Here is a 9,806-nt window from a genome sequence, read left to right on the forward strand (position 1 = left end):
GTGTAGATATTCAGTTTTCTCAATACTATTTATTAAAGAGATTGTCATTTTAAAAACAAACAAAAAATTAGTGTAAATTCATTTTGGTGTAAAAAACTTTTCTATCAACTTTTTGAAGATCTGCATGTGTATGTGTGTGTGTATATACATACATATTGGTGTGTATATATAGTAAACTGGGTTGTCAAAATGTTTTCACATCATTGTGTGCTCTCATAAATTCATCCATCAAGGGATCAAGACAGCTGCATATATCCTAGAACAGAGAGTTGACCCAAAAACAACTGTTCCACTTGCAAAATAACGCTAGGTCACAAAACAAATAATCAGCAGCAACCTGCCTATATTTAATGTTTTGATTTTTGCTTCACAGGGACTTATTTGATTCTAATCTAAAAAAAAAATCAACTCATTGCATTAACTATTATTTAGATGGATTACAGAGTTGACATCTTCTTTTAAATTTTATTTATGTTTAAATTATTTCTATCATATATATTTCAGGTATACAGCTTGATTTTTTGATATATGTGTATGCTGTGAAATGATCAAGTCAAGCTAAGTATATGAACTGTAGTCAACAGACTCCTAGAACTTAATCAACTGAAACCGTGCATGCTTTAACAGCATATTGCCCTGCCAAAGCCTCTACGAACCACATTTTACTTTCTACTTCTGTACTTTGACTTGTTTCAGATTCCAAATACAAGTGAGATCATGCAGTACTTTTCATGTGAGATCATGGCACATTTCCCTTACTATAATATTATCCTTATTTTATTTATTTTTTATTTTAAAAAGTTTTATCCTGCAGATTTACAAATTTGAAAGTTTTCATAACTGCAAAATTACAATGAACCTTTTTATTGTATGTGTGTTGTCAATTGTAGAAAAGTTGGTTTTTCTAAGTAATATGAGTCTTCCTGGAGTTCTGCATCCATTGGAAATATTGTGAGAGGTAGAATAGACCTCAGCAAAGACTAGGATTATACTGGATATGATGAGAAATAGAACAATTCTTTGCATGGCCTGAACATACCTATGAAACAGATTGTAGAATATTGAATTTTCTTTTTAAATTAACTTTCTTTTTTAATTTCAGACGGCATATGTGCTCACCAGAGAGACAGAGATAAAGAAGGAGAAAGCACCCCACAATGGGTTGTGACCACATTGCAATCCCTTCTCTTCTATTTCTCCATTACGTTGGGTTTTGAAGCAGGCACTCAAATGTGCTCCACCTGTTTTTCTAGGCTGACAGTGCTGGGATTTTAATGGCAATTTTCCATGTGGGATCTGGCTCCCTTAACTACTAGGTATGGAATTATCCTTATAAAAGTCATAGGCCCAGAGGATTTGGTGAGAAAAACATGACATACTAAGAGAGGAGCATTATTATTATAATATAAAGATACTAACAGAGTGTGAAAATAAGAAAATGACTCTGAAAGAAGGTGGTCAAAGTCCAGCGTTTCTTCAATGTGCTAGCTACCTAAATCTCCCTGCTATGAAGAAGCCCCGCTCAGTGGCCTCAGAGCCAGACTATGCCTCTGTGAAGTAATTAGAATTTAAGTTCCTCCCTGTGAGGGAAACAGGCTGTCTTGCGTTTACAACATGGTTATCAGTATGACAAGAACACTTAGTGTAATGTCAGTAAGATACTATTTTCCAATAGCTCCAACAGAGAAACATATTATTCTTCAGAATTTAGACAGAAATAAAAGTGTTATTTATGTTTTCTGGTAGATTTTCTTTCTTTATTGTCTGCACTTTCAATAGCAGAGTTTCCTTTTATGAATATTCTAATCAGGTTGATGATTTCAGCCACAGCAAAGAATTCCTACAAATGGCAGTTCCTGAGGAAAGCAGAACAACAAATAACTGTCTTTGGCAAGAGCAGAAACTTCTGTTTCTCACATAGAGTTCCAGTGCATCCTGGGTACTCGTATCAAGAATCCTAGACAGTTTTAAAGAAAGGAGAGCTGTCATATTTTGCCTTCACATTTGCTATTACACTGGGTTGAGTTTCATACTCTGTGGCTGTTCTTTCAGTAATTAGTTCATTTAAATATATAAAAAATGTAAATTAGGACTCTACTGTTTCTAAAAGAATGAACTAACCTTGTGAATGACTGAATAAATGAATGACCCATTGACAGAAAGAGTACAAAATGTCTGACATGTTTTCTTATCCTTGACACCCCCACTTAATCTTCCATGGCAATGAAACTGGTTCAGTGAAAAAGACAATTTTTTCCACTGGTAAAAATAAAATTGACCTAAAATGTCACAGGAAACATTTTTGAACTGAAGAAAACATGCCAACTTGAAGAAATTTCTTTTTCTGTCAAGTATTTGGTTAGAAGAAATGACAGAACAAGCCAATATTAAAAAGTTTCACATTTTACTAGAATGGGATAACGGTTGTGTACATACTAAGTATATAGGATAGGGTTGTATAATATCAATTACCTTTAATTAATTATTAGAGAATTAGTCATTTATATTAGAGTCACTCAGTACAGATAGAAAAGTATATGGGCCCTACTGGTAACATTTAATATTGTTTCTTATGCTTGTGGCAGATAATGAGTTGAGACTTGTGAAAAGTATATACATTGGAGATTTAATAACTACTACAACTTAATCTCTGTCTTTAATTAATTTATAATCTAAAGGAGGAGAAACCCGGGAAATTTTGAAACTGCTGGATAAATCCTATGAATGTACCCAGGAAAAACCCAACCTTGTAATGAGAAGGTAAAGATAGCTTTCTTAGTATATATGGTGGCTACGAGAATCATACTAATGAGAAGTTAATTATAGTCCTTCGTAATAAGTAGAAAAGAATGTCTCTAATGATTTCAAACTGTGTTCAATTTGCCAATTATGATGCCTATTATAAGTTTAGGTCTTTTTAAGAGAAACTGCCATAAGCCACCTCTCCAAGCCACAGTTCCTAACCCAGATGCAAGGATTGACTGTCCTTTGCTGAGGTCTCTGCCCCAACTTTGCAGGGTGACCTCTACAATGACAAGATAAGCCAGGCATGTTGATGCTCATTAAAAAGAGTAAAACACTTGACAATTGCCATTGAAGGAGAAAGGTTGTCTAGAAAAGCACAAGAGATAGGATAGAAGATGTAAACAATGTGAAGTTATAATAGACAATAGCAGTAGATACCAAAAAAAATCAAAAATAGCTATGGAGATATCAAATTGAGGATGAGGTAGTCAATAGCAGTAGTAGTAGAGAATAAACACAAAATTCATGCCCAACGAACTGATCTTCCTGACCCAACTGCTACATTTCAACAACTTAATCAGGAATATAAAATATAAAATCAGTTATTGACTGCTTCAGAACATTCTAGATGCAGGTTTCCAGAAGCCTACATCCATCCAAATACAGACCATTCCAGTTATGCTACCTGATTGGAACTTTTGTCTTCTGCTCCTAGGATCTGGAAAAAGTTTGGCATTTAGCATTCCTATTTTAATTCAGCTGAAACAACCCACAAATAAAGGTTTCAGAGCCCTGATTATATCACCAACAAGAGAACTTATTAGCCAGATTCACTGGGAGTTGAGAAAAATCTCTGGAGGAATAGGATTCAGGATACACATGATTCACAAAGCAGCCATGGCCCCCCAAGAAATTTGGACCTAAATCATCTAAGAAGTTTGATATTCTTATGATGACTCCAAATTTACTAGTCTATTTATTAAAGCAAAATCCACCAGGAATGGACCTAATAAGTGACTTGTGGTAGATGAATCAGACAGTCTGTTTGAAGATGCCAAAACTGGCTTCAGAGAGCAGCTGGCTTCCATTTTCCTGGCCTGCACATCCCACAAGGTCAGAAGAACTATATTCAGTGCAACTTTTGCATATGATGTTGAACGATGGTGCAAGCTCAACCTGGACATTGTCATTACTCTATCTACTGGAGCAAGGAATTCTGCAATAGAAACTGTAGAAGAGCTTCCCTTTGTTGGATTTGAAACTGGAAATGAGACAACTTGTTAAAAAGAGTTTTGATCTTCCTATGCTTGTTATTGTTCAGTCCATTGAGAGAGCTAAAGAGCTTTTACATGAGCTCATATATGAAGGTATTAATGTGGATGTTATTCATGCACAGACAGCACAGAAACAAAGCGATACACAGTCAACAGCTACAGAACAGAAAAAATCTGGGTTCTTATTTGTATAGCCTTGCTGGCAAGAGGGATCAATTTTAAAGGTATGAACCTGGTGATCAGTTGTGACTTTCCAACCAGCTCAGTGGGATATATCCACAGGATAGGTCAAACTGGGAGAGCAGGACGTAAGAGGAAAGCTGCTGCATTGTTCACTGTAGATGATAAACCATTATTAAAAAGTGTTGCCAAGGTTATACAGCAGGCCAGTTGTCTTGTACCACAACATATCAATGGCTTCCAAAAATTACTAAGCAAAGAAAACAAAACAATGATTAAGAAAGCATTGGAGAGAGAGAGCAATAGTACAACTCCAAAATATTTCTTAGAAAAAGAGAAAGATAAATGGAAAAAAATTTACTTGTCAGGGTAAGAAGAAAGTAGCTTTTGATGATGCAAGTTAAAAACAGACTTTATGACTATCCCAGAAATGTGAATTTTATGATCCCAGAATCAATGTTTTTATGGACTACTTCAAGTCAAGTCACCTGTACCAAATATTGGACATCAACTCCAAGCAGCTGGATTGGTGAAAGTGATTCTAAAATATCAATGAGTCTTGTCAAATTTCAATTTATCAGTGACTTTTAAATGATTTTTTAGTGGAAATAACAGATATTTCTGTACTTTGAATTGAGTTAGATACTTCTTAGAGAAGGACAAAAGATTATACTAAAAATAGCAAATATGGTGACCTCTTAAGGATTTTTTTTTTCCTTCAAGTAAAATGATGTGATGTATGCTATGGAAAGTCATCTGGAACAGAATTTCTAAATAAGTCTTGAGATAGAATTCAAAGGAACTCTTTACCCACCTACCCCACATATTTTTTTTTAATGGAGAGGAAGCAGCATAGGCTATCTACCAAGAAGAAACCTACTGCTCTGTTGAATTGTTGAATATTTCTTCATTTGTTGATGGTCTTTCATGATGTGAGCCACAACAAAGAGATGCTGCTTCTGTGGCTGGTTATTCAAGTTTCCTAGGATTTTAAATTATTTGGTATATTAAAGTATCCTTCTGGCTCATTGGTAAGATAAAAATAAGTAAATAAATAAGTGTAAATAAATCATTACTTTAATAACAAATAATAGAAAAATCCAAATGCAAAATTTACTTACAACTCATATAAATCTGTCTTTTAAAAATATATCATTTTGGGGACCAGCAGGTGGCATGGTGTTTAAGGTACTGGACTCCCACATGGCCAACTGCAGTTTGAGTCCTGGACCTGATAGTTTGCTTTCTCAATTTCTCTCTGTGTCTCCTTCAGGTGAGCACATATGCACTGTAGCAAATTTAAGAATATTAGTAATTATAAATAAAATTAAAGAATTCCTTAAAAAAAGAACAAAAGAAAACTTAAAACAATAAAGATGTGGGACAAGATTGCATAGCTTAGTCTAAGTAAAAATATATGCAATTAATCTTATTTATGAAAGAGAAGAGGAAGAATCATGTCTCTTGCTAAGATCCTTCTGCACACACTAATAGTTACATAAACACAAAAGATTCTCATGTCTACATTGAGTTCCTGCTCACTACTGAAAACTGTTGCACATCAGGTCATATATTGTCTCGGCAGTTTATTGGGCCAATCTACATGGCATTATAAATTCTCCTGCACTGGGCTGGACTAAAGTGTCTATCATGTCGGGTAAAGTCTCTTTTCAATCTAAATGATGTCTAGCGATGGAATGTATAAATAATAATAATTGGAAAAAAGAAATAAATAGAAGTTAAATAAAAGAATTCCTATACATTATAAAGACTTCATTGATTCCTTCACTTAAGAGGATAGAGCTATGCCCACTCTGGATGCATCTTTCTTTTAGCTTGAAATGATAAGGGCAATTAAGCAGCTAGTATATGCAGTGAGCCCTCTCCATAGGCCATCGTATTTAATTGTAACAATACCTTGGTGATTTTCTATACAGATAAAAAGACTAACGTAAAAAATTTGTCCAAATGGCATCCATTGGGATGTAATTCCTGTCGGTTTGATTCCAAGTCATTTATTCCACATTGTCCCCCAAGGCCATGGAGAGACTTTCCATTCTTATGTTTTTTTAAGCCTCCACAATGAACCTCTTTACCCTGAAACACTAGAATGATGGGCAACAGAAATTTCAGTTGTTGCTCTGAGTCAGACAGACAAACCATGATACTGAAGAAATAATGTTTGAAAAAAGGGGTTCCTGTCGAATTATATTGTTAGAAATTCTCATCTAAAAAGTTAATACAATCTTGCATGATTCAGATAAATGTGGATAATGGCCAGCTACAAGTTTAAAAAATGTATATCATAATTCCTCAGAGTCAGCTCTTCCCTAAGTAGAGTTACATATACTTATGTTGGTTTCCACAAGGTGAGGATAGAGAGGCACACAATCAGTCTTATACTAGCCTATTCTTTAAAACCCTATATTTTTATTATTTATAACTATATAATAAAACATCTGTCCTAGTCCATTCTTTGTTTCTCAATCTTGAAACTGGTTGATTTATAAGAATAATAGTTTATCAAGCCCATGGTTTGGAAGACCAGGGTCCAGTAATGTATCTGGTTAGAGCTTTCTTGCTAGTGGGTCACTGCAGAGTCCCAAAGTGGCACAAAGCACCACATGACATGACAGAGCAAGAGAAAATATGTGTCTGTGTTTGAGTCTGTATCTGTGACCTTAATCCAGATCACTTCCCAAAGTCTCCATTCTCTTAATTCATAGTCGGATCAAGTTTTCACCTTCTTAATTCCACCCTAACCAAATTTCATCACATGAATGTTTGAAAAACACATTCAAACCATACCAATATCCAAAATTAGTTACATGAAGCAGCACTCATTTTATTCTGCTTATAATTCTGTGAGTCAAGAATTTGAGCAGGACATCTCTCATCATAAGGGAAATGCACATCAAAAACATAATGAGATACCACCTAACCCTGGTCAGAATGGCTAAGATTTTAAAAATAAAGAATGATGAGTGCTGGGGAAGTTACAGTGAAAAGGGAACCCTCTTACACTGTTGGTGGGAATGTAAATTAGTACAACCATTGTGGAGAATGATCTGGAGATTCCTCAGAAACCAACAAATAGAACTACCATACGACCCAGTAATTCTGCACTTAGGTATCTTCCAGAGGATAGGAAAACCCTCAGTCAAGAAAACACTTGCACAACCCACATTTATTTCAACATTATTTACAATTCCTAGGACATGAAATAAACCCAAATGTCTTAAAGCAGATTAATGAATTGTAAAATATGGAACATGCACTTCATGAAATACTATTCAGCCATAAAAAACTGTGAGACCTGGACATTTGATATAAAGTGGATGAATATGGAAGATTTTATGCTAAGTGAAGCAAGCCACACTATGAAATACAGATATTATATATCTCCACTTAACATATACTAAATGTCTGCACTCTGTGGCAGTAATTGACAGATTGGAAGGTATGATAGCAAGGAGGGCAATGGGATACTAGAGATACTATTGGAGGTTTCTAGAGGTTGAGTAATAGGGGGTACAAGGGAGGGGATTATTTAATAGATGCAAAATGAAAAGTTATCTGCTGATGATAACATGTATGGTAATGTCTTGGACTTGACCGATACCACTCTATTCATGCTGGGAATAATCATGTTGTACACTGTAAAGATGCACAGTGATTAAATGTAAATTTAGGAAATAAATACAAAAAATTTTTTAAAAGAATTTGAGTGGGGATCTGTATAGATGAGCTGACTCTGTCATAATGGCACTTTAGCTAGGGCAGTTCAAATGTCAGGATATGGCTGAGAACCATATGTCTCGTACTCTGGTTATTTTTCATGCAGAATCTTCTGCATCTAGAATGTTCATGATGATTTCTTTGCATTCATAACTGATATCTGGACTTGGACAGCAGCACAACTACTAGCAAACCAGTATTACTCTATTTTTGTATGTTGTCTTCACATGGCTGTTTTAGATTTCCTCACAGATGGAGTCACCAAGGTAGTGAGACTTTGGATGTGCAGTGTCAAACTTCTCCTAAAGAGAGCCCTTTGGGGACAAGAAGTAAAACCTAAACCTAGTAGATTATTAAATCCTCAGTCTAGAAACTGGTGAGGTTTAACTCTTATCCCATTCTATTAGCCAAAGCAGTCACAGAACCCACTCAGATTCAAGAAGAGGTGCCATTGACCACACTTGTCAATGTGAGAAATGTAAAAAAAAAAAGTGCATGTATGTTCACTGTGCCATATCCTTATTTTCCAGAACCTTCCTATTTTTCTTGCTTCACTATTAATATGGATTCTTGATTTAATAATTGTTTTAAACTTCTTTTACAAATTGAAGACCTCTATGTGCTCACTACTATATTTATATGATAAAGAAACCAAAAAATCATGCATAATAGTGGTTCCACTTCTTACTTGTGAAAACTCTCTGGACAATTCACTCCTTGTTCATTTTTGTAACCTGTAATAAATATACCTCACAGGGATGTTTAAAAAATTAAATGAAATAAGATAGGCAAATTTCACAACACAGAACCTAGACTGTATTAGACAGTAAATAGTCAAGTTCGTCTCCTCCAAATTTGAGATAATTACTGTTAATGTGCATAGTTTGGTATACATATGTGTGTTTTAGGGAAGATTAAAAAGTGAAAGTAAAATTTTATACTGCCAATACCAGTAGTGTAACAGCAATAGAATCTTCCATGCTCTACTTCTGGGAAGTATGGAGTAGTGATGGACGGATTTATTTTGGGACATTGAGAACCTAGCAAGACTACCATCATTAAATAGAGGTAGTAGAGAAACAACGTGTTAAAACATTCAAATCGTAATAATTCTTTGAGTCTAATACACTGCATTGGCTTATGCACACTTCATGTCTATTGTAGTCTTACTTATATTATAGCAATAGTTATAAACAAATATAAGCACTTATCTTTTTTCTCTTACATTTTTAAATTAATTTATTTATTTTTCTTTTTTTTACATTTAATCACTGTATATCTTTACAGCACACAAAATGAGTTTTGCACGCTTAAATAAACTGCATATTGGTCCAGTCAAAGATATTAGCATACACATTATTATCAGCAGACAATTTTCCATTTTCATTTTGCTTTTTTCTCCCTTGATTCATTCATTGTTCACCCTTCTGCACTGTATCTAGTTTGCTATTATTATTATTTTTTTTAATTTCAAGAAAAGCCATTTTAGCTTTAATGAATCAAAATCAAAAACTGTTAAGAAAAGTTTGCTTGGGACCAGCAGGTGGCATGGTGGTTAAAGGCGTTGGACTCCCACATGGCTGACCATGGTTCAAGTCCTGGACCTGGTGGCTTGCTTTCTCCCTTTCTCTCTCTCTTTCTCTCTCTCTCTCTCTCGTTAAACTGGAAAATAATAAAGTTAAATAAAAAAAATTAAAGAAAAGTTTGCTTAAGACTTAAAGCCAAGAAATAGGTTAGGATTCTGTCCAAACTGTAGAAAGATACTAAAAATTTAAAAAGAAAATATGGACGGAGCCAAAATCTAGTCCAAAGTTAGAGAATTCTATTTCACCAGTTCAGTCTCATGCAATTCATCTCTCTTCTGATGTG

At 34.6% G+C, this 9,806-nt stretch overlaps 1 pseudogene; it reads left to right on the forward strand.

The window, feature by feature from the left end:
• The first annotated feature begins 1,438 nt into the window (after nucleotides 1-1,438).
• Nucleotides 1,439-4,603, forward strand: LOC102485822 (putative ATP-dependent RNA helicase DDX52; annotated as a pseudogene).
• The last annotated feature ends 5,203 nt before the right edge of the window (nucleotides 4,604-9,806 follow it).

Source organism: Tupaia chinensis, unplaced genomic scaffold (genome assembly GCF_000334495.1).
Source record: "Tupaia chinensis unplaced genomic scaffold, TupChi_1.0 Scaffold000085_1, whole genome shotgun sequence".
Taxonomy (NCBI): Eukaryota; Metazoa; Chordata; class Mammalia; order Scandentia; family Tupaiidae; genus Tupaia; species Tupaia belangeri.